The sequence below is a fragment of the Gallinula chloropus genome, assembly GCF_964237585.1.
Source record: "Gallinula chloropus genome assembly, chromosome: 8".
Lineage (NCBI taxonomy): Eukaryota > Metazoa > Chordata > Aves > Gruiformes > Rallidae > Gallinula > Gallinula chloropus.
Window position 1 is genome coordinate 11,645,178 of NC_140093.1, and position 27,933 is coordinate 11,673,110.

The following is a 27,933-nucleotide window of genomic DNA, read 5'->3' on the forward strand; positions in this document are numbered from 1 at the left end:
ACAATGGGAATCTTTTCATCTCAGGGGAATGTGCTTCCAGAGACTGGTCTGAGGAAGCGGGAGAGACGCCTGGAGCCCAGAGATACCAGCATCTAACCAGTCACTGGTACAGCAGCTTTGGACACCTTTCAAAAAATTCCACTGGGCACAGCCAGCTGATGGAGCTGCTTTGGCTCTGGTGAAGTAAAGCCATGCTGTGCTTCATTGCTTCCTTCCTGATGAAGGAATGAGCAGAGGGGGTTTGGGTGGTTCAGCATAGCAGAGAGTGTCACAGGTCTAATAACCCCTTCTCCTGGTGGCAAACTCCTGTCCCTGAGGTACCTGCTTGCTTTCTGAATGTGAAGAGACCTCACAGCAGTCAGGGCAAAGCCACCCCACATAGGAGCACTCTGGGGCTGATGTGAAAGGGCACAACATCAGGCAAGCCACAAGAGGCAGGAGTTACTCAAATCACTCAAGTTACTCAGATGGCTCAAACTGTGTGGGCTTGGGCTTTCAGAGGTAGTGCTGATGAAGATGTGTAATTAAAGCACCCCAGGAGCCCTTTTACATTATAAAATCAGTTTAATTTGTCTGCTGCCTTGGAAAAACTTCATTCCCCCTTTCTCTGCCTGACTCCACAGGCAGGAGATGCTGACCTGTGCCTGTCAGCAGGATCAGCACAGCGTTTTCCCCTGCTAGTTGCAGTTGTGTATCTCCAGCACATACTGTGGGGGGACGTTTTAGAAGACAACCTGAAACGCAGTGCTGTCAGGGTGCAGGCCTGGCAGGCTCCTCTGTCTCTGCATTTCACAGCAGCATCTCCTGCAAGCTGCCCACCAGCACAGCACTCTGATGTTTAAGCACATGGCACATCAGCGTCACCGCATTCAGGAATCTCTCGCTCGTGAAGCACTGAGCTCAACCCAGGGTCTCAGCCCTGAGATGTTTCTTTCGTCTTCTTTGGTTGTAAAACTTTATCATTTATAAAATGCCTCATATCACAAAGTGCCTCTGAAGTATAGTTTGCACCAGTTATAAAAAAAACTAAACCAATGAATCAGAAATAATGCGTACTCAAGATCATCAGTTAAAGATTTCCTTTGGTTTCTTCACTTTCAGTCAACAGCTGCTTCACCTTTTCAAACTTTCCTTGGCTAATCTGGGAACTAGATAATCACTTTCATCTTAAAAAAAAAATAATGAGATGAGGGCAGAGAAGTGCAAGTGATTGACTGGCTCCAGCTTAATGCATAACCATTCCCCAGCTGAACCACAGGCTCACCACTCTTCCAGCCCGACCATGACAGCTCAATAGGGCTGATGGCACAAAAGCAGCATGTTACTCTGAGAGCCCTCTGCTGTGCTTCTGGAGCTGGCATGCTCTGGGGCAAAAATAGGAAAAGGCAAGTAATGTGAATTTCCCAATTAGAAATCACTAAACAGCAACACTGGAACTCAAAAGTCAGGCTTTATTTTCAGCTTTAACCCCAAAACCCTCTTGGATGAGAGCCCTTCTGTGTCATTGTTGGTGTTGCTGCATCTCATGGAGGACAGACCTCATCGGCCTTTTCATCATCTCTCTTGCAGGCCCCTTACCCTCACACACAACTGGAAAAAGACTGTATCAGCCAGAGCATGGTCTGTGCTGCCCCGGTACCTGCGGGTAGCGTTCAATAACAGGTGCTGCAAGCACAGGGCTGCTCCTGCCCTGACCCTTGTGCCAGGAGCCTGTCAAGCAGCTGCTCTAAACTGTACCCTGCTTAACAGAGCACAGTGCCTGCCTTTTTTTTTTCCCTTCTCCTCTTCTGGGAGCTCATATTTCTCACCTCCCACTGTAACACTTATCAGAAAGTATATCCTTCACCTCTAGCCTCAGTGTCCCCTTCCCCAGGCTGGAAAGTCACTGATGATGGGGGTGGAGAGTGGCAGCTTGTTCTCAGCTCATCAATCTATCACAAACCTCTGCAGCAGGCTAGCTGGTTCCAACCCTCATTTATTTTCAAGCACAGAGGATGTTTGTGCTTGATCGGATATACAGGATAAATGATTCCAAGCCATGGATTTCATCACTAGTCACAGGCATGGGTTGAAATCCTGTTCATGAAGTTGGTGGCTAAACTTCCATTGACCTCCCTGGCAAGGTGGGGCACTGGTCACCCTGAAATAAATAATAATGTAAAATAAATCAAAGGAGGCCACAGGAAGGGGATGTGCAAGAAGACACCATTCATGTTATCCTTAGCTTTACTCCTGGTCTGTGGATTCACATGTGAAAGGGGTATTTGCTTTCCTGTGTTACTAGTAGCTGTGAAACAGAAGCACATTAAGGAGTCTACAATCCCAGCTAGGATAAGAGTCAGAAGATTCTAAATAAGCCTCCAGATGCTCTTATAACATCAGTTGAAACTTTCAGCTTAACTAATAGCTTTGGTATCCCTATGGATAAGGGAAGCCTCTTCTCTGCAACAGAGAATTCTGCCTGCCTTCTGCAGAAAACTTTCCCATGTGGCTCCTGCCATCCCACTGGAAGCAGCACTGGAGGGCTCAGGGCTGGTGGCACAGCTTTCTACCTCCACCATTGTTCACTCCCCTTTTCACTCCATGCCAGCAGAGGAGATGACCTGGACTCCCCTTCCAAGGATGTGAAGGGTTCTCCCCCCAAACTGGTAAATCATTCAGGTGCTGAACATGGAGCTCTTCCCAGGAATCAGGAGAAGCAACAGAGCCATCTCATTTCTTACTCTTTATTCTTAAATGCTACTGATGGTGCAGCAGGAGCTATATATGAAAGCTGGGCTCATTTTTTTTCCATGAAGACTCCAAATGCTGAAGTTAGACCAGGGAAATTAAACAACCTCTACTGTGCCCAAACAGGCTAGACTGACAGCAGTTCAGTGTCTTGCAGGAAATGAGCTGGTGAGTTCTCAGCCCAGCCCTGCAGTATAGCATCCTCTTTCGACAAAGACCCTACATGGAGTATAACATCACAAACAAGAGACAGAAGGAGGAAAGAAAATCGATATAAATGGGTCACAGGAGGAATAGAACAGACAGCACAGCAAGGAAAGATCATGACCTATGCTTGTTACTAGTGCAGCAATGCACATCTGTATTTCAAAGCTCACAGCCTGTGCCCTGGAGCTGGTCTGAAGACCTTCTCCTGCTGCTGTACCATGTCCTTTCCTGCGCACAACGGGGCCAGGAGGAAGCTTCTAGGGAAAAGCTGCTCAGCATTAACTACAAACACCCATGCTCAGCAAGGCAGTGTGGGCATCACCTCCCTGTCTTAATAAAGAATGGCCTCAGCACCACAATGTCCACAAAAATGCATTTGTCCATATCTCTCCATGGCACCTCACCGGCCTCCAGAGCCTAATTCCTGAAATTAGGTACTAGGGCAGAGGTTTTTGGTTTCCAAAACAGACAATGCACTGGAGAATGGCCAGAGGCTGTGGGTACACTGAGCGAGGGTGGGGTAATTTGGGGGGAAGCTTTCTACCTACAGGGAGAGCCGGATGCGTGAGAGCAGATCTACAGCACTCAGCTGGAGCAAAATTACTAGCAGATCATCAGTTTGATAGCAGGATTTAGCACAGGGAGGGCCAGGCTGGCTGAGTCACTGTGCTGCTGCTGCCAGTGGCTGGGACGGCTGATGGCTGTGATACGCCTGTGAGCAGAGTAGGGACCCTCAGGGAGATGGATTGCCAGGTTAGTTATGAAGCTGGGCACTCTTGAGGGTCAGCAGCTGATGCACAGCACCATATGCTGGGGACAGAGCACCAGTGCCTGAGACCTGGCAGCTTTTGCCACTTGCTACCTGGCGCAGGCTTCCCCCTGCACATGGTGCAGCCCTGCGTCCCCAGGAACTGGGTGAGGAAGCAGGTTTTGCCCCACTGCAAGCACCTCTCTGGGGTATGCATGAGGAACTGAACCGTACCCAGCCCCAGCATGGTAATAGCTGAACTTTGCTCACTGAGCCATGGTTGAGCACCAAGGACCCAAGGCTGTGGCCAAGTTTCTGGACAAGCTCAGAACAACACTCCGAAAGAACTAAAGCAGAGGGGAGGTAAAAAAAGCAAAACCAACCAAACAAAACAACAACCCCCCAAAAAACCCAACCCCACCCCAAACCAAAAGATACAGTCACTCAGATCATTTTCAAGAGCACCATGTCCTGCTGGGGCTGGCACATCTGGGCTCTGCTATCTTCAGCTCAGTCACTTGCCACAACAGGCAACTGAGCTCAGATAATTGCTCATTACTTCAGACCTTGCATATTCAGTGTTCTGCTCAGTCCAGCACAGCAGGTACCAACTACCCTATTGACACAGGGGTATCTTACCCTGTGTAAGTCTAAATAGCACTGGGATGGGCTCCCTAACGGCCAAGCTCAGTCTATTAAGCAGGGATCACATCGCACCAGAGGGTGTGGAGAGGCCCTTGACACCAAAATGTTTTGACAATCAAACAAACATCCCAAGCAACTCTAGGCATTGAGCACAGCTGATACACGGGTAGCCAAAGCAGCTTTGAACTGTCTAGCCGTGCAGTCACATAACAGAGAGCTCAGCAAATCCTCCCTGAGAAGCTGGATGAACTCTTGGGTTACTGCTGCACACAAAGCCAGCTGTCCTGTCTGCACATCCAGCACTACCTTGGACAGCTAGTCTGTCCAAGCTGCAATCCCTGGTGCAGGCCAGTGCTGCTACCTGTACAGTTTTAAGAAATCACCCCCACCCTACAGAGTACAACAGTGCCATTATCCTCCACACACCCTTCCATGTGGCCAGCCCTGCACTCACCAGGCCTTCCCCGTGGCAAAGCAAAACACAGATTGCAGACACATGCTGCTGAACAGAATCTGCAAGCACGAGGCTCCACAGGCTCACCACTGTAACCAGTAAGGGATGAAGAGTTTGAGTTGTCTGCCTAACACTACTGCAACTCCTGTTTAAGAGCAGAGGTCATTACTTCCCCTGTTTTGCAATCAGGGTCTCTGCCCCACAGATGCAAAATAAACCCAAACACATCAGCTACCCATTGCTGGGACTTCCCTCCCCACTCCCTTTGCTCCAGGTGAAGGTGGTGACTGAATGTGATGAGGTGCTACTTGGCCTGAAAAATCTTCAGATGTGGCAATTCAGTCCTCAGGGGCTGCAGCTGGACTAGATTAGGTTAGACCGGGCTAACCAGAGGGATTTTTGCTGGGTTTCTCCAGTACCATGTTAACCACAAATCATGAAGTGGCAGCAAGTCTTAAGAAAATGTTCACATCTGAAACGCTTTCTCACAGAGCAGGTCCAAAAAATAAAAAGTCCCATGAGGTCAAAAGAGAAATGAAAAGTAATCGTTGGGGTCTGAGGTTCTACAACACAGAGTATTGAAATGACTCACCCTGCCATAGTCGAGCTACCAGATTTCCTGTTTGCTCTGCCCTAATCTTTGGGTGTTTTTCAGCGGCTGGAACTATGAATTAAACTCCTACACTAGAAAACAGCTAATGGCAATGAAGATGGGGTAATTTCGTGAGGTAACTGTGATACACCAATGTGAGAAGGCTTGTGATCCAGTTTTGGTTTAAATTTGGAGACTAAAGTTCACCTCGGTCCTTATTTTGTTCAGATGGCTTATTCAGCTCAAGTACATATTTCGCATCCCTATTTCCCCTGCTGCACGATGGAATATGATGCCATGCACTCTGCTTGTCATGATCCTGTCTTACATTTCTCTAATGCCTTGCATGCTGGAGAGTCTTGGCATGTTTCACAAGCTGCTGTATACGTAGCCAGAGTCAGACATGTGGCCACTTCTGGGATGGAAGACAGCAATAACTGCACATGCTGCACTAGGAGGAGTAAGATTCTGTCCCGGAAGAGATACTTTTGCATAACATGTCATTAACGCCAATCTCTGAACACCCGGCAAGCTGCTAGCTACAAGTTTAGCTGCCTCTGAAGGACTGGAAATATTACTTGGTGGGATGTGAACCTGTAGTTCCAGGCAATCTATTTCTGCTTAACCTGCTAGGCTGTTCGTAGCTGTTTTCATCACTTAGATACACCATAGATCAGTAATAGATAAATAAAAATGTAGATCACAACCTTCTGTGCCTTCTGAGAGGGGTAATGCCTTCTCAAAGAATGCCTTTGAGAGAGAATCCAATGCCAGGTGGGAAAGGTGTCAAATCGCCAGAAAAAGGCAATTTTCTTTCTCCCACCTCTCATCCCCTGCAGATCCCTCGTCTCCTTACTGGCCCAAACCGCAGAGGTGCAGCTGGCAGAAGAGGCAGCAATGCAAGAAGGAGGTGAATTCTTCAGGTTGGGAGGGCAAAGGCACTGCAAGGAAGGAGGTTGTGATCTGGGCTGTGATTCTCAACAATTTGCATTAGCTGCAGACATTGAGGAATGCATGGCAGTACTGGTGTGACACAGGCTCTGTCCTCCCGGTGCCTTCTGTAGCCACCTCAGGCTCCTGGCACATCCTTTCCCTGGTTTCACAGGCAGTAGCATGACAACTCAGTTGACTAGCACAATGCAAGTTTGGTGCCTGAAGCTAGCATGTCCCTATCAAACACACTCAGGCTCCCAGTCCTACTCCCTGCAGCTTCTGAGACACCTACCTAGAGCCATTTGCCACAGCCTGGCTGCTCATTTCCATCTCCTCACTTAAAAGCCTGGCTGCCAAATAGCATGTCCTTCTCGAGGTCCACGGGAGAGGCTCCAGAAAGGTGCTTGTTGGGGTACCTGCTAGTTGCCTTGCAGCACTTGGGATGGTGCCAGTGAATAGGCAGGTACTGTTTAGCCAATAGGTTGTTGACCAAGGGGACCTGTGACCCTGTCACAATGATACTACCAACTCCTTCCTCAACCTGGTTTTAGTTTATTTGTTCTGTTTTTTGGCACAGCTACAAACTGGTTATTCTTAGGGGAGGCAAAAGAGAGGGGAAAACATTCCTTTCTCCAAGCCAGTGTTTTGTAATGTCATCCTGGAGCTAAAGAGGGAAAAGAGATGCCCCTTTCTCCCACACCCTGAGAAGGTACAGAGGAGAGAGCCGTTCTTGTGGCCCTGAGCACTGCCTGGGGCAGCATCTGGCAGCTGAAGACCTGGTTTCCAGCCATACACCCAGCTGCTGTGGTGTGTGCCCTACCTCAGCTGGTGGCAGGAGCAAACACCCGGGTTTGCAGGGGAACACTGCCTTCAGCTGCACCCAGCCCTTTGCGCTCAGGAAACCACAGCCCTGGTTTAGTGGTGTAGGTGTAACACGGGTGAGCACACTCATAGTGGGCAGACTGCAGCTCTTTTTTAGAAGGTATTTGCATTTTGGTGGGGTAAAGGATACAAAGTGATTTCCTAAAACCAGGGACTAGCATACGGAAAAAAATGATTGCTGCTAACACAAAGCTGCCCTGAGCCAGTCAATCCATCCCTGGCATCCAATGGCCTTCCAAAGCAATCAACTAAATGTTCTGTGTGCAGTGCAGCAGGGTGCTGGGTACCACAGGACATCTGGAGTTTGTGGAAACATTAACCTGAGCATCTGTGTAGGAACAAAAGGATGATTAAAGAGAGCAGAGCCTCTGAATACCCCCTTGCAGGTGAGATGGATGATTTGAACTAATTACTTTGCATACAGAGCAACTCCACATCACAGACCCAGAGCAAGAGGGCATTGGCATCCTGCACGTCCATCACCATCTGATCCTGCCGGTCTGTTCTGTGTAGCACTGCAAGTGCCTGTACAACTTGGCCTCACTGGCAGCAGCTGGGCCCAGCACACGGTGGGCAACATCTAGAAGAGCCACTGCAGTTCTGTATCATCAGCACCGTGGGGGATTTTGACCAAATCTGTTCACCCAGCCACTGTGCAAGTCCTCCTGAGAGCACAGAATGTGTGTCATATCAGTCAACATTGGCTAGCAGCAGGTACCTATTTTGCTAGGTACTAGCTACTTAAAAGCTCTTCCTATTTCTCTGCAACCCTGAATCATAGTCATAGCTTTTCTCAGGTAAGGACTTTTGTCTTTGCACCAGGGCACAGTTTGCACTGATGTAGGAGTGAGAACTCCACGATGAACCCATGTACCAACCTGCCATTATAGGATGTTGTGGCTGAGCAGGGTTGAGGTCTCACCTCCACTGAAGCTGGTGTCTGGATACTCAGCAGAGAAATGGCAAAAAAGTCAGACTCATTTCTGACTGCATTTCTTTGCCATGAGCCATCTTGGATGCTCCCTGCTCCTCAACAGCATCTTCCACATTGCGACACTTAGGGTGCTTACCTTAATCTTAAAAAATAGTGTGTGGGGCAGAGAGACTGCAAAGCTGTTTCCCAGTGTCTCACAGCCGTTGTCTCTGCCTTGCCCATTTCTGTGCAGTGCTGAAAACCATCGGGGTGGGCAGCCCTGGGACAGCCCCTATCTTCAGCCCTGGCTCTTCTCCCTGACCACGTACAGAGCTGGTGCTGTTTGAGGCCAGGAAGTACCAGCTTCCAACAATGTAATGTCTTCCATTGCCTGGACCTGTTGTTTCCAAAGGAGCAAAGGGCCAAGGGATATATTTGTTGATGGTGTGTATGTTGGTTACTACCAGGATTGGCAGTTTTAAGGATTTTCCATGTATCGGATGTCCCTCCACGTTGCAGTGCACTGACCCAGACACAACACTGACAGCTGCAGGGTAAATAAATAAAAACAGAGTATTTTGATATTGGAGGGGAGGTGGTTTGGAGGGGAAGGGGGGCTGGGGGTGTCAGCCAGACAGAACAGGGTGGCCACAGCTGTGATGGGAACAGATGCGGCACAGGGAGCGGGAGCAGGGAATAAAGTTCTACAAATGCAAGCAATGCTGGAAAGTCTTGGAGAATGGCACGCGTATTTGGGACAGGTGGGAAGTGTTTACATTGAAATAAGAAAGATGATGGCCTGAAAGAATGCTGGTCACGTTACCTGTGACCCAAACTGACCGACCACAGCTCCTGTGGGCCCAGAACATCTCAGACCACTATTTCTCTGAATATGTGTAGGGTCCTGCCTGGTGCTATTGCCTGATGCTCTGTGGAGCTCCTGGGTGGTTTTTACCCTGGGCCAGACAGGTACAAGGCAGTATCAAAGATCAGGCTCACCTGAGCCACCATACCTGCCAGTGTGGTCTCCAGCACACCTTTTTTTTTTTCTTTTTTTTTTTTTTTCTCAAGTGTAGCAGAAGCTATTTCTCTGCTGATGTTTAAATGATGAAACATTTAGAGCTGCACAGTTTTTTAATTCTCAGAATTGTCCCTGCTGCCATGACGAGCTCAGTGAGGCTCTTGTATTCAGATAACCTACTGCTAGCTGCTGGACAACTGACCTGGAATTTTGGTACAAAGCAGTTCTACCTGTGCTGTGCTCTCTCTCATGGTCATTAAAGGTAAGAATTTGTGGTGCTTATTGCAGGGCAACTGTGCTCCAGCGAATTGCCTCCATCCTAACGACATGAACAAAATCCTTTTCTCTTGGCATATTATATATTTTCCATAAAACATTAGGGACTGGATTTTGCAAGAGCCTTTGAGGCACCCGTGTCCCTATTCAAAAATAATAGAGGGTTGAATACCCCTCTCCCTAAGGTGCTATTGAAACCCCAGCTAAATGAGTTGAGCCCAGCAAAGGCATACAGTGTGTCCCTGGCGTATGAATGCCCGTGTCACACTTATGTGACTCAAGAGCATCCAGGAGACTTGTCCAAGGTTATTTCATGTGGCAGCGATGCACTGAAGAATAGAGACCAAAGGCTCCACCTCCTAAGCCTCCAATCTGCCTCCTAGCTTCCCTTTTGCTCCTGGCTGATTGCTGCCTCTTGTGACCCATAGGAGAAGAAATCCTTCTTAACTACAGTTATTTCACCAGAGGATGCTCAAAGGCAGCTTGCAAGAAAGTTTGAGCATTTCTAATCAAGTTGAAGGAAGGCTCACAAACACAAAGTCATGTTGAGAGACATTCTCTGCATTTATTCACACCCTAGCCCCTAGATAAAAATAGCTTTATAAGTTAAGTTTAGGACCACAGAAAGCCCAGAGGATAGCAAGGGATTATCACAAAAGGGCAGCAAGGCAGTCAAAAAGAGCCTGGGGGACATCTTGTACAATTTCCATGAAGGGAATAATTAATTCAAACTGTATACAGACAGCTCTGGGAGCGTCCACTCTAGAGATGTTCAAAGAGCCCTTTGCTGCTTTGGGCTCACTTTAAATCGAGTGTCCTAAAAAAACACTTCAGCTATGCATTTCATTTCAGTTATACAGGGTGTTTAAATGCCAAGGGATCAGGGAAAACTTTGTTATTAAAGGGCTGCAAGACTTTAATAAGGTACACAGTCATTATAAAGTTGTTGAGTCATGAAAATATTCTCAATAATTTGAAATTAATGTTTAGTGTATGCTGTACCATAAAATGCTGCTTAGATGTTGTGGCCATGGATACTAAAGAAAAACCTTAAGGCCATAACTACAGGAGCAAGTTACCGCAAGGTAAGCTAGGCTGTAATTTTAGAGCACACCACTTACAATAAGGTAACTTCCCATTTGCCAGCTCCTGTCCCAGCACCAGGGCAGGCAGATAACTGCTTGCTGGACCTGGCACAGGCTGCCCTTTGAGGGCTGCTAGTGGAGGGCATGCATGTGGCTAGGTACAGCAGAACAGGTAAGGGGCAAGAAATTGGTGCAATAACTTGTCTTTTAGATAGTCTATGCACTCTCCAGCATAGGTGCTGGGGTGGATGGACAATGTGCAGCAGCCAGTGCTATAGAAATGGATGCTATTGGGTAATCAAGAAGCTAAACGGGAAGGGATAGAACCTAATGTGGAGATTCTGCTTCATGAGAACAATGCATGCATATGTTACTAAATGCTTGCAAATAATAATTAGGGCTCTAGCTTCCCTATACCAGTGGCTCTGTGGAAGAAGTAGGGAAAAATTACTATCAAGAATTTCCTTCTCTCTTTTCCAGAAGAACACAGCTATTTGAATTAAGACTGCTTCTGTTGATCTGCCCTTTCTTTTCCATCTCTGGATCCTGCCAAGCAAAATTCATCAAGTTCTACTTACAACTTGCCTGTCCAATGCTAGGTGGAAAATCAGTGTCTTTCTAACTCCAGTGGCTAAGGCATCCTGCAACCTGGAGATTTTTCTTTTAAACTCAATAATGATTGTTGCAGGACTGACTGACTTCCTCTTTCTTCCTTTCTCTCTCTTTCTTCCTTTCCTCCCTCCTGCTAGTTATTGCAACAAAGGGTGCACTCTATAGTATATTTCCAAATTTTAGAAAAAGCTTGAAAAAGAGAATGGTGATTCACCAAGAGAGCCCTGCTACTGCTCAAGGGAGTGGGAAGAGGCATCTGAGTCCTCCAGATTCACCTTTGATCCTGTAAATCCAGGCTTGCCTCCTTCCCTTAAGGGCTGGCCTGTAGATCAGGGCAGTAGGACTCTCACAGGTTCACTAACACTGATGCAAAACCTGCTTAAATGCCAAGCCCCAAGACAGAACTAGAGTACCTTTGCAAAGCCTGGCCTATGCTACACAAGTTTTGCAGGTGTTGGACACCACTTTGTGCTTTCCAGGTAGGGAAAGCGGGAGAAGATGAACGAGAAGATGAAGAAAAAGGTTTTTCCACACATTCATTATTTTCTTCCCTCATACCCACATGAGCCCCTCGCCTCCCCAAACATGATCTTTCTGACCAAGGAAATTGTATTTTGGGAGCTGTCAAACCTTACACTGCGCAGGAGCATGCCGTGGTGGGTACTGTTTAGCATTCCTCATACTCCTTGTGGAAGCAGGGCTCAGGACACAGATCCCAGCCAGCCCAATGCCTGAAATCACATAGAAATCAAAGAGAAATTATGGTTCCCTTGCTAGCAAAGAGTAACCCATGTTTCTACTGTTTCCCAGCTCTACAATGAAGAAAAATTGTTCTGATGGAGCACAAGATGCTCTGAATGTCCACCACCATTGTTGTCATCTGTAGGTGTTTGTTTTCTGCAGGCACTCACTATATCAGAATCTCAACAGTTAAACTACCTGGAAGAAGGGGATTTTAGTAGAATATCCGGAGCAGCAAACATTATCAGCAGTGTTAATCTGTCACATCTTTCCTGGACTTTACATATCACGCTCCATCACTCTGGCATGTCGTGGCCTGCATTGTTACAAGATGTACTGAAGCTGTAGCCAACCATAGTTTGGCATCTCAGTGAACCTTCCGATCCAAGAAAATACGGGAAGGAAAAAAATAATCATGCCATTTAAAAAAAACCCCAACCACCACCAAAAAACAAAACACAAAACCCCCAACACAAACCAACCTGCCTCTATAAAAAGCAACCGAAACTAACCTCAAAAGCTCCAAGCAAGTATTAAAATAGCATTTTTCAAGTACAACTAAAGAACAAATCTCTTTGAATTAAAGGTGAGCTAGACCCTTGAGTGCATACAAAGAAGGGATGCAAGATGGAGTTTTTCTTTGTGATGTTTCTTTCATATTCATACAAATACAAAAGAAAAAAAAACCACAACAAACATTTTTTTTCCTGATTCCTGGTTCTGGCAAGGATATGGCCAGCAGCCAGGCTGGTCTGAAGACATCCCATGTTATCTGAGCTTGGAAATGTGGCAGACTCAAGCTGGACCAGTCCTTGGGGTTGACACCACCAGAGTGCTCAGCGCCCACACCATGGAGCAGACGTTGGACTGCAGACATCAGATGAGAGGGAAGGTTCTTGGCTCTATTGCTGTTGTTAAGCTCCTGGAGAGGAGCAAGAGAGAGGAAAAATGTTCAGGATAGGATAAAAAAAGGCTTAAAGGAATGGATGATCTCACTTGTCCACACACACACACACACACCCAGATGTAGAAATATATATAATTAACTGGAAAATACTGTGTAGTACAAAGGTTTCTTCAGCTTGGGTTCATCGCAGTTGGGCTAGTCAAGGTTGGCACAGGCATAACAAAGAGTACTTCTACCACATCTCCTGCTAACAACCCTTCTACCACATCATAGCATTTTAGTATGCCTTTACTTCTGTTGATAGGTTGATCTGTTGCTTTTCACACACAGAAGACTAGACAGGTTACAATTATTAAATATATACATAATAGCCTATATAGTCATCAGCAGAGTGTATGTGCTCTATGTACACACATGTTCTTATACATGCTGGCCCTTTAACCTGCCACAAAGGTGTATAAGGCAGGATATGAAAGGACTATCCCATTCAAATACCATAAAGAAGACAACCCAAATGAAATAATAAACCCTGAAACTACTGAAGGCAGTCTTTCCATCTCATTTTGCTCCTGTGCTGGGCTTCTGTGGTGGAACAGAGGGAGAGCCATTGTAGTAGCAGGTACTATCGGATTTTGGGGTTTCTTAAGCAGCAACATGACAACTTGGATAAAGTTGCCAAAAGCAGTCCAAGTAAGAGCCACAAATTACCAGTTTTGAAGGCATCCAAAAGCATCTTTGGTATCCTGTTCCCCATTTCCTAAACAATGCCTCCTAAGGGATGTAGCAAAGAAAGTGCTCCTCAGAGCACAGCTTAGACACTTACCAGCACACCAAAGCAGCAAAGTCATTTCCATGCATTGCTGTGACACCATATAGCATGACAAACAAGTCTTTGTTCTGTTCTGTTACACAGAGGGTTTTTTTTTTCCTCTTGCTTTTTGTGGGTACTTTTGTTGTTTGAGTTGTTTTTTCTTGGAGAGGAGGGGCAGGATTTGGGTTTGGTTTGGGTATTTTTAGGAAATGCTAATAAACATTCCCACATACCTTCTTCTCAACCTGCTGTTGAAGCTGTGCCCCTGATTACAACTGGTAGTACCCATCGTTTCCACCTTGGAGGTGCAGAGGTTCCCATACAGGCATCCTCAGCTCTGACCAGGGCATACTTCATCCTCAGAAGCCACAGTCTGAGAGCAAAACCAAACCTTTTCCTTCCAAGAAGTCCTCACAGTGTCTCCTAAAATTTGCAAGAGCCAGAACTGCCTTAATAAAACCAAGGAATGAGAGAGACAAGTTGTGCTACTTCTGCCTAGATACCTCCAGAAGCCACCAAATGCTTGTAGCGTTAAATGGAAACATCTCACTACTTCCACTGTCCCGCTAGAGTAGGTGCTGCTATTTTGTTTGTCTTCCACTGAAGAAGTAGGCCAGTGTTTCTCAACAGGAAGGCTTGTTTGGATCCCAGACAAAGAGGACTCAGGAACACCAGCCCTCAAATAACCTAACCACTCACCCATCCCCGACCCTTTATACATTCAAGAAAACTCACCACCACAGCTGCAGATTTGCATCCAGCTTCCCCACAAAACAGTTAACTTAATCCCTGAGCAGAAATGCTAATGAGAGAAGCCAAGAATGATTGTTTTTAGGTAACAAGAACGCCCCAAATTTTACTGGCCTTACATGACTTTTAGCTTCTTGTTCCAAGCTCCAAGCTACTGAAAAGCTTGCCTGTTTCTTAAGACTCCAGGTCATTCATTTCTCTGTGTCCAAGCTGTTCTTCCAATATCTTTTTAAATCATGTGCTTGTTTCCAGTGAGTGGACTCTGAGCAACAGGAAAAACTCTGTAAGAGAGATTGTCGTCTTGCATATAAATCTTCCTTTGAAAGGAAATGGTATTTTTGGAATTCAAGGGCTGCTTTTTTGTGGGGATTTTTTTTTCTTCCCTGCAATATTTTTTGCTCTGCCATTTACAGGAACCCCATGTCTCTAGAAGGAAGATGCTTACTCAACTCTAACCTGAAACAAGGGGTGCAAGATAAAAAATCTCCTTTCCTAAAAATATTTTCTAGATGAAAGAATTTTCTTTTCTTCTGTTCAGGTCATCTACATCCACATACGCAGGATTTCTGATAGGGAAAGTGTTATCCCCCTAAATACAATACAGCACAGTTTTTTCTAAGATGCCCTGTCTGCACCATGCTTCCCCTAATTGTAAATCAGGATCAATAGTACTCATGATACACACAACTCAGAGATGCTTTGAGATTCAGCTACACATTTCAAGAGTCTTGACCAAAACATTGTTTATTAATGGTTACTCAACAGCAACAACAATAACAAATGTAAATTTGCAAGAATGAGTTAGGAGTGTCAAAGGAAGAAAAGTTCTGCCCCAAAGGCTTATGTTTTATACAAATATGATGGCCAGAAAGAGCATAACCCAACAAAGAGAAGCTCAGAACATGGCTTAACATCACAGGCAGTGAACAGGTTTCAGATGTGTGAAACAATACTCACTGAAGTCAGCTCCTCACCCTTTATGACTTCTTGCATCTGTTCCATGGTCTATGCACCGTTGCTCTGATGGACTGGCTGGTAGAGCCTCTGCTGAACACCCATATCTGTTGCAGGGTCTGGAAGCAGCAGAGCTGGAGAACAGCTATCAGGGCTCTCACCACAGATTTAAGTGTCACTTAAAAATCTCCCTCTGTGACTGAAGCCTGATGCAATGGGCTTTTCTTCACAATGGGACGCAACATCCTCCCAGCACATTGTAGCATGGTAAAGCTACACATTGTAGCTTGGGCACAGAAGATACCAGAAGATTTAGGAACTGTGTGTGTAACTGATGGTAGTAAAGTCTGACATCCTAGAAAGAGGAAAGATAATCATTGCTCAGCACTGTGCCCAGATGGTTGCACTAACCATTGAAGTACAGGTGTCTACTTCATTATAAGGCAAAGAGGGAGATATAAAAATTCAGCATGGGACACTGGTCTTCTCATCCCCAGAGAAGACAACCTGGAAGACATGGACAAGGACAGAACAAACCAGCTTTCTCATCTGTTAACATTTACATGGCCACAGCCACCATGAGAACAGGGAGAGGGATTCAGCTTGCCTTACAGGGCAGGTATCTCCATCTGGCACAAGTGCTCTGGCCTCATGTCATAACTGCTGGAACAACATAGATATATTTTTAGGGGAGATTAGCCAGGCTTGTTTGGGCTGTAAGTTTAAGGTGACTCAGCCCCTAGACACATCTCTTGCTCTCTGCTCATTAGAAGGTGTGTCTAGACAGCTCAGGTGTAGGCGTTGTGGTGTCCACACTTGGTGGGATGAATCCCCCTCCAGGAACCACATGTTGTGCCAAGGAGGCCCTCCAACACCACCTCGGTAGGTAGGGCAGAGTGCTACAAACAGGGAAAAGAGTTATAGACCTTCATGGGATTTAGGGTCTTCATTCCTGGCTGATTTGCCAGTCACGCATGTAAAAACCAGCACCCAAACACCAGCTCTCTTCTGCTCCCGGCAATTCTGCTCCTCCCCTCTTGGAGCTCAGCAGAGACAGCAAAGAGCAGCACAGTGAGAGGAGCAGGCGTTGACGAAGCTGCCCTCAATGGATTAATCTGCTTGATGGATGGGCTTCTCCAAGCAACCCTTAGCATCTGGATGCAAACAGGCACTGCTGTGTGGTCTCCAGGGCAACATCCATGGGTGTGTACACAACAGGACCATCAGGTAGCTGTTTGTGTGCCACTGAACATCATCACAACCTTTTATTCCTGGCATGAGGTGCAGAGAGATGAATGAGGCTGATATGAAAAATGACACCACCCTGCTCTAATGGATCTAATTCTTCAGCGTCATTCTCAAAAGCTGACTATGTGTATACAGACACACAAACATACCTCACTGCCCTTTCTCACAATACCACTCAGTTGTATCAGCACTACTTACCTTAATAGGAGGTAAGAAAGCCCAAAAGCTGCAACTAACACATTCCAAGACACCATAATACCCTTTGTTTGTTTGTTTATTTTCACTACTCATGGTTCAATACTAATGATGGTCATCTGTGGCAAAGGGCGATAACCATATTTGCCTTTGGGAATGGGCTCAAATAGCTTGGGACTGAATAGTGGTAAGTGAATAGTTTTCATAAAAATGTCTAAATTAAAACAGAAATCTGCATTCCTGTCCTGCTTCCAATTGCAGTCAATTCCTTGATCAGATAGGTCCCAATAGGAACTCTGGAGATATCACCAGTGAGAGAACATATGTGATCTGGAAGATCCTGCAGACAAGATTCCTGTCCCAAATACAACAGACTCCAAAGGGAGGATCTAATGAATGAGATTTACTGCCTCACGCAGTGAGTATTCACATGAAGAACTCCATTCTCTATGAAGCAGCAATTTCACTGACTGCCCAGGTGGTCTTGCCTGATGGCCTGTAGGTTGCCAGTTCTCCAAACCTTCGGAAGCACTATTAAACAGCTTGTTTTACCACATACATCAAAGTTCAAATGGCTGCACCTCTCTTGGTAACTGGGTGTACGATGATGACCATGAACATAATCAAAGTCTTTGCAACCACCAGTAGCCTTCCTAGAGGCACAAACAAATGTCAGCCCTGGAAGTCAAGGGACAACATAGGTAGACAGGGATTTATTTGTGCAGAAATATCTGTATGTGCGTCTGTGAGAGTAAGAGACAAGATGAACTAATCCCTTTCCTTAAGGCTATGTCTTTTTCAGACTGGCACGTGTCTCCTTTGTTTTTGATAATAGAGGCAATTACATCTGAAATTTTCAACTGTAAATTCATCATGCAATTAAGAGAATTCAAACTGCATGGAACTATGGGAACATTCAAGGATGGATTATGGACAAAGATTCTGAAAATCACACTTCACATTTTCCATTGCTTGACTTAAAGACTCAGGCAGCTTAATGCTTTCCTCAGGGATTATCTATCTTTCCACCATAAGATAAGAGAACCACACACTGATTCCAGTGGGACTCACTAGTGTACTGTGGAAGAGAACCACACACTGATTCCAGTGGGACTCACTAGTGTACTGTGGTGGAACAAAAAAAAACCCCAACCTTGAGAGGGATTTATGGCTTGGGTTTACTTTAATTTTTTTGACCCTTGTTATCACCAACCAAAAGCTTGTGGTCTTTCCTAGATAATCAACAATTAAAATCTTATAAAACCACATGCCTGGATAAAGCTAGACTTATGTAACTTGGATGAAGCTTTTTTTTCCCCCACTGTAATTATTATTGAAAAAAATCTATCATTATATTTTACAGAGAAGCCTAAAATGCAAAGCACTTGGTTAAAAATACCAACAAACCAGTGTCTCTCCAAGTCCTCCTTCCCTCTGCCAGCTATATTTGAAAACAAAAGGAAACAAAAGGGAATGAAAAGAGGAGATTCATACTTTCCTCATAGGATCACCAGTGACACACACCTTTCGTGGGCAGTGAAGGAGGGAGTGCCCAGACTTACCTTACAGTTTTGGCTGTGTGGAAGCTTCTCCAGTGCTGGAGCGATGGTGCTGATGGAAGTGTGGGTCCAAGGGTGGGCTTAAATACAGGGCCTGGTGTGCTCTGCACCTCTCCATATTGGTGGCAGCTGGCCAGGCTCAGGCATCAGTCCTTGCTTAGAAAGAGTCAGCATTGAATTTATGCTAGTGGGATGGGGCACAGCTGTGCACTGCTGGCCTGAGCTGCCAGGCCAAATGGGGGCAAGGCACCCCATGTTACCCCTTGGGAAGGGGGCTGCCATTTGGGTAGTCACAGGAAAGGAAGGAGAAAGTGGTTTGAGCACAGCATCAGACATGGTCTTCATCAGCAAAGCAGGAAGAGATCAGGAAATAGAGATTGACCAGATACTTCTGGGTCAATATAGTTCTTTGTGCATAAGTGAGCTGTATCTGACATTATGGGCAGAGGCAAAAGTCATTTGCACCTCTCTTCCCCACAGTACTTTCCCAATTTTAACAGAGTAGGGGTTTTTTGGGTGATCTTTGGGTAAGGAATGCCATTACTTACAGCACAGTCACTTGGGATAATATTTATTACTGATAGCCTTTTGCAGGGCAAGCTCAGGCAAGAAAGATCAAATCTTTGCTTCAGGGCACCCATTGACTTATAACTGCAGAAATGCCAACAATAAAAAATGTTAAATGCAAAATGGAACATGAGTGTACAGGGCTTGACTCAGAAACCATAAGGTTTGGCGAGTTTTTCTGTTTTGTTTTACTTTGGGGTGTGCTCGGGTCACATTCTACATAAGCGTAGGGGCAAGAAACACACTTTGGATGCTGGTGTAATTTTATTTGGTGGGGTTTTGGTTTTTTTTTTTTTTTTTTTTAAATGAGAACTGAATTTCTGAGATAATAAAAGTTCATTTCTTCCAAAAACATCACATTGCAAAATCCAGGATAAAATTATGAGCACTGGCTGCATAATAACTACTGCTCCCATTCCTGCATGCAGCATTGCACGAATGTTGATTAAAAACTAGACAACTTTCTCCTACTCGCCACATTTGGATTGTTAAACAAACCAAATATCTTGATATTTTGAATACCACCGATTTTACCTTTCAGGATTTTATTTGACTGCCCTGGGTTTGTTTCTTTGCTGGAATGAGTGGGACAAGTACTCCACCCCTCCTTTTAAATAGACTTAAGCTGTATCATTTAAGTTACTTGGAACAGGGTGCAGGGACCATCAGGAAAGGATTAACTGTAACAAAATCTTTGTGAGCTTAAAAACTGGACAAGCTGGCCATTTAAACTCTCTGATGGGCCATTTCCCTGTAGCAAACAAACCTTCCAGAAAACCAATCTAATTATATGTGTCTGCTTTAAGGTGATGCATGAGGGCATCAGTTGTTACTGGAAGGTGCCCCAATGGAAACACCTCCATAAGGCTCTTAAGAAGCCACCAATTTGAACAGAGTGGGCAAATGGACTACACACTAGGATTTAATTAGTGAGAGGCGTGAAAAGCCAGTAATTCAGCCCAGCATTCCCTGGATTTCGTCTCTGGCACAGGAAGGGTTTGCATGTTTCCCGCCTGTGGCTTCTATTTTAGCCTGTATTCATTGCTGAGATGCTTTGACACAGCTGTGCTGGTTCATTAACTCCCCAGCATGTCACTCAGCCCAAGGAAATGGCTTTGGGGTAGTGTTTTCAGATGACTCGAGGGAAAGGTAGACCTCTGTGAGGAAAGGTCGGTCTTGGTCTAGGAGTTATTTGAGAATCTCATGAGACACATTAAAAATTAAGACCAGAGGAAGATTCAAGCAGGAACAAGGCAGCTTCCCACAGCAAAAAGGCTGGGACTCAAGTGGAGATTTCAGGAAAAATTCTCAGCCATTGAAACCCTACTGAAACACCAGTGACAGATGAACCAAGATCTCCCTTTGTGTTATAGCTAATGTTGTTAGTAGAGAGTTTACTGTTCCTGCTACTTTCCCTGCAGGCTCAGAAGCAAACGCTTTTTGGGCACTAAGTGGACATCAACAGCGAGCGAAACAGATCTGCAAAATCCCCACCCTGTTCTGCTCATCGCATCCTGTTATCAGGCAAGAGCCATTTGCAAAATTAGAGCATGCTCAAGCCTTGCCCTTGAATGCTTCGGTTAGGAAGGTGCCCTGCCCCAATCCAGAAGCTGCGTCAGAGATGTGCTGAGCCGTGCAGCTGCTAGTTGGGTGCCATTTCCAAAGAAACAGGGTCCATATCATGCCACAAGTGACTCACACTGAGATCCTCCCACTCAAGAAGAGACAGGAGTGGTCCCACCTCTTCGTCCAGGGAGGGCTCATGGCATGGAGGAGCAAAGCAGGTGCTGCGAGCTGGGAGGTTTGGGGCTTCCCACTGTCTTGCTCCATGGATCCCTGTTTTGTGCAGATGAGAGGGAGACAGGCCATGAGGAACATGCTGTCTGCCAGCCTACGCTATGGCATCCATCACAGTGACAGCCCTTGGCTACGGGCAGCCTGGGAGGAGCATCCCCGGCACGCAGTCCCAACACGCCGGCATGCCTCCGCTCCTCTCCTCAAGCCTTGCCCTCCACTGTGCTGCCCCACCAGAATGCAGTCCTCTTGCTCCTGCCTCACCAGGTCCATTAACCTGACCCCTGTAACTGCTCGCTTCATTCTTCACATGGGTAGTCTCCTCATCCAAAACATTTCCCAAGGTATCTAAAACTACTTTAGAAAACACCAGTTTTCTTCTAAAAATCTGATTCAGGCTGGGCAGGAAGTGAGCCCAGCAGCACTTGAGCTGTCAATCCAGTACCCCAGTGTAGTACAGCACTGCACAGCACAAACTATTGCTGTGACTATCATTTATACCCCCCAGTCTACACCTCCAGAAGCACAGCTGCTTAAGGAAACAAGAATTTTGCAATGTTACTTCGCAACCCATCCTGCTCTGCTTGTCCCTGGTCTGCTTGTCACTGGGGTGTTCTAGCCTTTGACCTGCTTTATTACAGTTCTTCCCAAATGGGTTCCTCTGACAGTCACCTCCCATGCACATGCACTTGCACATGTCTGCACCACACAGGCTGCTCACAACCGCTCTTCTGGGCAACCACTGCTGCTCAAATTGCCCACTAGAAACCCAACTTGGCCCCAAAACTAGAGAATGAAAACACATTTTGCTGCTCTTCCTGCAAAACTCTTGAACTCTTGAAAGTTGAACACATGAAAGGAATCTGAGGTTAGCGTGTAATACGCAAACCACATAAAAGACATAATTTAGCATTAGACACATGTTACCAGAAGCAGGTTGAAACTAATACAGGTTTTGCATTCAGGTAATAAAACACAGCACTTACACTGTCTTGTGAGGCGTCCCTACTTTGCGTGCCTGGATGGGGGAATAACTACAAGTGCTACAAGCTAAACACAAAATGCACCCTTCTCCTTCTCACTCTCCCCACCCCCATGAGAGAGATGCTTTCATCTACAGGACAGTCTCTGAACAGTGACAGACAATTCAGGAGAAAGACTGGCCAAAACTATTTTATTATTTTCTATTCTCATTCCAAACCTACTGGAAAGCCATGCCCACAAGCTGAATCCAAGTGCTTTGGTAATCTTATAACACTGCCTTAGCTCTGTCACAATATGCTTCAAAAATCTGGTGCCTGTGTTTCGGGGAGAGTACATACAGTGCTACCCACTGACTGTGCCTTTGGCATGGTGGGATGAGTGCAGAGATCAGCCTCCAAGCAATATTAAGGAACCCATGTGAGCTCTCTCCTCTGATCCTGGGGCAAAGCTGCACACAACTTTATGTTAGCAACTTCTGTCCGTGGCTGACTCCTGTAGGATTCAACCACGTTACCACTATTTTTACAGATCCCAAAGCCCAGCGTCTCACTTTAAGCCAGAAAAAATAACAAATGTTACATACTTCAAACAGGATGGAGTTCTGAAAATAGAGCTGTGTTGCACCTTTTAAAAGGTGTTAGAGGAAGAACTGGGTTTACTTTCAAAGTTACTTTGGTATGAAAGAACTACACAGCAGTAAAATGCTAAATGCCTTCAGAGAACAAAACGAAACAAAAGCTGATATTTCAGAGAGCAGAACGAAACAAAAGCAGATATTTCTCTTCTTAACACCTTGTCAGCAAAATTCTCCTTACTGGGCAAGATAATTTTTTGTTTTGCAAAATTATTGTGCTAGGTTGCCAACGATGCTTTTCTAAGAACAGCCAGTTAAGCAGCGTAGCTTCTTTCTCATCCTGCCTATCCCAACAATTCAACACTCCCTCCTGCAGCCCAAGTAGAAAATTCTTTGCCTTGGGGCCTGCAATGAAACTCATAAAGCTATTGGGAGAAAATGCTGTAATAATGTAAAACCCACTTCCCTCTTTCCTCTGTGCCCAGATTTTTCTTTTAAGTTCCTGACCTTGACTTTCAACTGCTGTTTCAGCTAGAGCCCGAGAGATTAGTTTGATTTAAGGTATTTCTACTAACATAGATTCAACTAAACGCATTGAGAGATTCTAAAAATGTGAATATATGATCTATCAACTGCTAGAGTTATGCTGAAAAAAATTCCAGTGAGACCAGTGGTCTAACTTCCCTTCCATTTCTAATGATGTGCTGGGCAAACACAACAATTCAACTGATCTTGTGGTCTGCATTCAACTTACTCAACCTTTCAAATAAAAACCTGTATGGAAATCTGAATATTAACCAAAACACACTATTGCTGAGAATTTTTAGGACCTTCCAGTAACCTGGATAATTACCGAAGGAGAACCTAAGTCTTATTTTTAACTCTTTATTCACCAGCCGAGAATAGCTATCACACACTGATCTTATTTAAAACAGTGATTCACTCTGACCTCTGAACACAGAATAGCTTGGAGCTCCAAGGCTTACTGACAAAGAGAGTGAAAAGGTAAACTTCATGATGCAGGGCTTCCTTTGCAGAAGTACATAAGGTTCCTGAAGACACATTGTCCCAGAGAACAAGCACGGTCACATCTTTTTTCTTTTTCTGGAAACCTGGAGAAATACAAGTATGGAAGATAACAAGTTTTGAAAGCCTGGAAACCCCAAGTAAACACATAACTTTACTTTGATCCTTATAAAAACAAGGTCTTCTTCAATCAAATGATACAATACTTTTTTTTTTTTTTTTACAAAAAACCCCCAACCCAATAAATTACAACATCAAGAGAAGAGAAACAATTTTTAAAATTCTTCCCCACCTCATTTTTTTTCCAGGTAAAACGTCCATCCAGAATATCTCCAGAAAGAATGTTTGCCTTGTAAGATTTAGCACAACATACTTCAGTTTGTGTGTTGGAGTTGGGTTTTTTTGCTTTGATTGGATCCTCACAAAACTAATTTCAACAGCAAGCTTTTTGTTGACCAAGGAGACCTAATATAGACGGTATATTGAAGAAGGGAAAATTTTATCCTTGAGTTGGTTCCAGAATTCTCCAGCTGATCCAAACTAAAGGCACTTCTTTAAAGGATGGGAGAAGTCTTAAAAGATGTAATTAATGTCTACTGTTGATCCACAAATGTTTCAAATGTAATCATCACACAAACTACTGTAAATATCTATAAACTTCTGACAACTAATATCAGTTTATAGCCACAGAGGTAAATGCCTTCTAATGAACTAGGGAATGACATTTCTATCTACCACACTCACACAGTGCCTTAGGTTGATAAAGAGAATCTCATTACCACATTACAAACCTCCTGGATTTTCACTTTGAAACACATTTCAAAACAAAAAGGACACTGAAGAAGACATAGATAATTTGGTGTAACACTGATTTTTTGCAATCCAAGAGAAAATGCCCTTAGAATGCTGTTATAGCAATGGTATAGCTGGCTGACAGTGGGATAGAGTTCTCGGCACAAGCACAGAAACTGCAAACATCAAGTTCACAGCTGAAGTCCTCCAAAACTTTGGCTGGTTTGGCCCAATTTTTGGAATTTAAAAAGAAAAAATTGAACAAGAAGTATCGCTTAGAGTTCTTTAGGGGGTGGGGTTTCAAAAGCCCAAAAGGTTTGCACAGGCAATTGAATAACTACAATTGTTTTCGTCCCAAAAAAACCCAAGAGCTCTGTGTAGATGAGAGCATGGAGTGGCTGGTGCAGGACCACAACTAGCATAGCCAAATGCTGGGTCCTTGTTCTGGGCTCTCTCCACAGCCTGAGAGAGGAAAAGGAAAGGGAATATAATTAGTCATATAAAAATGTGGAAATCTAAGAATGCAGAGTCAACCTCAATCACAGCGGAGTCTGAGTCTTACACAGGAGCTTTTAGAGAAAGCATATTGACATTAAAATAAGCAAAAAATATTGAATTAAGCATTTCAGATCAAAGGTGCAGCAAAATTTCTTTGCTTCATATCACCCTGATGACAACACCTTTCTGTAGAAGGAAGCAAAGTGGCGTCTCTTTGGTAAACTGAAGGCTCAGAAATCAAAGCAACCTAGTAGGGATGTGGGTAAAGCCACAGATCTGGTTTGCTTTGAAGACTTTTAAGTGGTCCTAGAGAAGCAGACCAGAAAGTAGCATTTCTAAAATGGAAAGAACCCAAATCCAGGGCTCAGATGTCCTCCAAACTTGAGGTTTGATCACATCCAAAGAATATTTGGTTTCAATCCCAATTCAGTGAACAGTGAGATGTGCCATGCCCATTTCTGGTTTTAAGGGCTGGAGAAACTTTCAAGCATATTTCCTTCTCACAGTGCATGCACAGTGTGGGCAGCAGAAAGGCAGACTTCCTTGCTGTGCCATCGCCAATGCGCTTTTTTGCTGCCCAGGAGAAAATCTTTCCTTAGAGAGGAAGGCAGAAGAATGGCCAAGGCCACAGGTCACCACATGCTGCCTGGTAGCAGAAACAGCAAGTTCAGGCTTTATTAGAGGGAACATCAGGGTAAGACCTGACACCAGCCAACATGGCCCTTCTCTTCCCTGCACTCCCTTGTCCATTTCACAAATGTTGGTGGAACCTTCTGCCAGACTATGACCTCAAGCCTTTGAGAAAAGCAGCCTGACTCTAACTGTTCATTGAAAACCTCCTGCCCTGCTCCCTGCCAAAGGCTGTGCACTGATATGGGAATTGGAAACATGGAGAAATGGTTCTGAAATTGACATCTAGTTCATAAGATTTTCATATGATCAAACAAAATCTCATATAAATTCTTCCGCAAATTCTTGCTTTTCCTATCCAGTCATGTGGTGAAGCTGGAGAATGAAGCTTAAGATCCAGATCAGACAGCAGAATTTTTATCTGAAGGATTTTGTGCATCTAGATTTTAACAATTTGGAGTAAGAACTCTGATTTATAAATTAACAAAGCCAGAAGAGACAGCCACGGCAGGCTGGGTTTAATTTCTAAAAGGATGCCAGCAACAAGACTGCCCTGAATGAATACCTGCATGAACCGGAGTGTAACTGATGGAAAAAGCATCCAATCTCTCCCTGCCAATGATAGAATAAATCACAGCCCTGATTTTTGCTCCAAAAATTATTTCCGCTGTTAAAAGTTGAAGACTATGGTATGAACTCATCCAACTTCTGACTACCAATTCTTATGTTATTGGCCAAAGGAGCTTCTGTTTCTGAATCTCTCTTCCTTATATAGCATACTTGAAAACCAGACTTGAGCTTTTCTTCAGTTGCTGTTTGTTAAGCCAAGGAGATTGGTTCCACTGTAAGGCATGTTTTCCAATCCTTCATTCTTGCGGCTCTTCTCTGAAAGATCTCCAGTTTTTCAATATCCTTCTCTAATTGTGGGTACCACAGCCGGATGGAGTGTTCCCGAAGCAGTTGCACCAATGCCAAACACAGCAGTAAAGTGATCCCTGGGTATATAAGCAGGGAATATCAAGTAGGCGTTAGAAAGGATCCAAGGATTGTTTTAGTCCCTTTGGCCACAGCTCTGGAGTAAGAGATGACATTCAGCCAATTATCCACTCAACCCCTCAATCCTTTTCCAGATTCTTGTTTCTCAACATCTATTCCATCTGGTACATAAATCTCAGAGTTTTAATTTCCTTTACCTGTAGCATCCTGAAAAATTGTTTGCTGTTTCTATTCTATCAAGGGATCCAGACTATGCTAAAACTGTCTTTCTGTCCTCTGCTAACATCAGCAGTGAGGATGTCACTGCCATACTATTAAGCAACTGAAAGCAATGACTGGATCCTGCTAGGAACACAACTATTTGATGTGTTTACACTTCAAATCTATTTACAAATCCCATTTTGAGATCTGTAACTGAAACAGTTGGTATCCAAGTACCATTTGAGTTCATGAATGCATGTCTCTGGGAGCAAGTTAAAGGCTTACAGGAAGTTGTTACATCACTATTAGTATAATAATCAACCAGATATCTTTATCTCTTTTTTAATTTCAACTCAGGTTGGGTTAAAAAAGAATCAATACTAGATGCTTCTTCATATGTTAAATTGCTTTAGTGTGTAATTTATGTCATGATTATCCTTGAATTTCTTCGAATTAATGTTAATTATTAATGATGATAGCAATCTATTTAAAATATTGATTTAAATTAGATTTCTTTTGTCTCCAAGTGTTGTATGGCTTATTAGAAATCAAAACGAAAGACCTAGAGAGCTCTTCAGCTTTGTAACTAGGAATTTGAGCTAGAAAACCCGAAGATTTGCATACATAACTTTAGAACCTGATTGTTGAGACACTCCCAAGTTCCGACGAAGTGAAAATTAATCCATTATTCAGGTAAAACATTCATCCTCTGTTTATTCACAAGATACAAACGCCAATTCTATCACAACCAGGAAACCAATTGAACTCCTATCGACTATTTAATTTGAACTCTACTATTTTCTTTCTTTATCTGATTTTCTGAGTGACTATGTCCTAACTGGACCTTCCATGGGGCACCAGCATTGAACTTGAACTGAACATCTGTTGGGCAAAGGAGCAGAGGCAGTTTTCACACTTACAAAAGCATGAAAGCCAGGTATCCTGAAAAGATCTGTCACACAGCATTTTTTTCCAGTCCACAATCCTACTCTGAGTGTTCCCATATTCCTTTACCCTCTAAAAAGCTGTAGGTTACCTTCTGCCTCACTGATGTCAGACTCACACTGGTTTGACTGCCGCCTCCCTGAAAACAGAGACTTCAGATTACCAGCAGCTACCTGCCAAGGGAGATGCTATTTCAGAACTGTTAAGTTTGCGATTTTACTGAAGGTCATTTTCTCCCCATCTGCAGGCGAGCACAGCCCTACTGGCTGGTGCATTAGAATAAACAGATGCTATCAGCACCAGCAACAAATTATCTTCTGAGGCTTTGTAATTTCTGGAGAGTAGCAGGTTATGGCAAGTTGATTTACATTTAGGATGGGGAGGGAGCGAAACAGAGGTTATATCGGTATTAACAAGTAATTCAGCACAAGAGAAAAGGAACAGCAAATCGAAGGTGGACAACTACGCCATCAAAGAAGCCATTACCTGTGCACAGTATCTCTCCTGAGGAGGTACACACCAAACCAGATGTGGATATACAGAGGTTTCACATCTGAAAAGAATTTGTGTTTTATGTTAAAGGGATAATCCCAGAGAAAGCATGTGCATGTAATTGCTCCAGGAGATGCAACTGTTCACATGAAGTACCCCTGTGCCAGGACA

At 44.5% G+C, this 27,933-nt stretch overlaps 1 long non-coding RNA gene across 1 annotated transcript; it reads right to left on the minus strand.

The window, feature by feature from the left end:
• Positions 1–18,387: 18,387 nt before the first annotated feature.
• LOC311194533 lies at positions 18,388–23,196 on the minus strand. The gene is made up of 3 exons (XR_014617450.1): positions 23,173–23,196; positions 20,572–20,666; positions 18,388–18,419 (listed from the first exon to the last, which is right to left on the minus strand). It is a non-coding gene; the product is annotated as an uncharacterized lncRNA (long non-coding RNA).
• Positions 23,197–27,933: the final 4,737 nt, after the last annotated feature.